The sequence below is a fragment of the Tupaia chinensis genome, unplaced genomic scaffold, assembly GCF_000334495.1.
Source record: "Tupaia chinensis unplaced genomic scaffold, TupChi_1.0 Scaffold000170_1, whole genome shotgun sequence".
Lineage (NCBI taxonomy): Eukaryota > Metazoa > Chordata > Mammalia > Scandentia > Tupaiidae > Tupaia > Tupaia belangeri.
Genome location: NW_006159645.1, coordinates 2,204,382 through 2,206,268, shown reverse-complemented (window position 1 = coordinate 2,206,268; position 1,887 = coordinate 2,204,382).

Here is a 1,887-nt window from a genome sequence, read left to right as displayed (position 1 = left end):
AAAAACCTATAGCTAACATTATACTGAATGGGGAAAAGCTTTCAGCTGAAAGCTTTTCCACTAAAAACTGATACAAGACAAGGCTGGCCCACTTCTCCACTCCTATTCAATATAGTACTGAAAGGCCTAGCCAGTGCAATCAGAAAAGAGAAGGAAATTAAAAGCATTCCAATAGGAAAAGAAGAGCTAAAATTATCACTGTTTGCAGATGACATAATTGTATACATAGAAGACCCAATAGTATCCATGAAAAAACTCCTTGAAGTAATAAATGCATACGGTAAAGTGGCAGGATACAAAATAAATTTACGAAAACCTACAGCATTTCTATGTACAATCAACAAGCAGACAGACAGAACTGAAGAAAGTAATCCCATTTACCATAGCCACAAGAAGTATAAGATACTTAGGAATAAAACTAACCAAGGAAGTCAAAGACCTCTACAAGGAAAACTATGAAAACCTTAAAAAAGAAATTGAAAAGGACACTAAAAAGTGGAAAGATAACCCATGTTCCCGGGTTGGGAGAATTAATATAACCAATATGGCAATCCCACCCAAATTAATCTACATGTTAATGCAATTCCTATCAAATTACAAGAGACATTCTTCACAGACCTAGAAAAGATAATCATAGAATTTGTCTGGAACCATGAAAGACCCATTTTGCTAAAGCCATCCTGTACAGGAAGACTGAAGTAGGTGGCATCTCACTTCCTGACCCCAAAATACATTACAAAGCTGTGACATTCAAAAGAGCATGGTATTGGCACAAAAATAGACATGAGGACCAATGGAACAGAGTAGAGACCCCAGAAATAAACCCCAAAATATACAGTCAATTCATCTTTGACAAAGTATACCATCTATCCAGTGGGAAAAGGGAAAGTTCTTCAGCAAATGGTGCTGGAAAAACTGGATATCCACCTGCAGAAAGATGAATCTGAACCCCTATCTGTCACCATTAACAAAAATCTACTCAAAGTGGATCAAAGATCTAAACTTAAGACCACAAACTATAAAACTACTGGTGGAAAACACAGGGGAAACTCTGGGAGACATTGGGGTAAGCAAACACTTCTTAAGCAAGACCCCCAAAGCACAGACAATAATCCCAAAAATAGACAGGTGGGATTACATCAGATTAAGGAGTTTCTGCACAGCAAAGGACACCTTAATTAGTATAAATAGACAACCCTCAGAACGGGAGAGAACTTTTGTTAACTGTGCCTCAGATAAGGGACTGATAACCAAAATACACAGGGAACTCATGGTTGCTTTCTATGCCTTCCCCACATTTTATTTATTCGCTATGAATTTAATTAATCTAAATACTTACAATAGCAAGTGTAGCTGATACATACATATCCATGAACACAAGTCTGACTTTAGGCATAAACCTCAGTGATTAGAACGAACATACTATAAAGTAGCATCTAGGTGAGACTATATAGCTTACTGCAGTAATCAAATATGAATTTTTTTAATTTCAAGAAAAATAGTTTTCATGTGTTTTTTTTTTCCTGAAACTTTTCTTTTAATTAATTTACATTCATCCCTTAATCATTGTCACAGCATACAAAAAGTGATTTCCTATCCAGAATACACCGCATAGTGGCTTAATCGTGTATGTTATCATAAATAATTTTCCATTTCTAGTTTCACACACACATATATATGTGTGTATATATATATATATATGTACATATTTGCATATATTTACCCCTATGCAAGAGCAAATTCCACTTATTAAAGAAAACAAGTTATGGAAATTAGTTTTAAAACTTTAGTTAAGGAGAAGCAGCTTTTATTTTTCTTGAAAATAATTATTTAATGATTTATTTATCATTATTCTCATTATTATTATTATTAATTTGCTATAGGGCA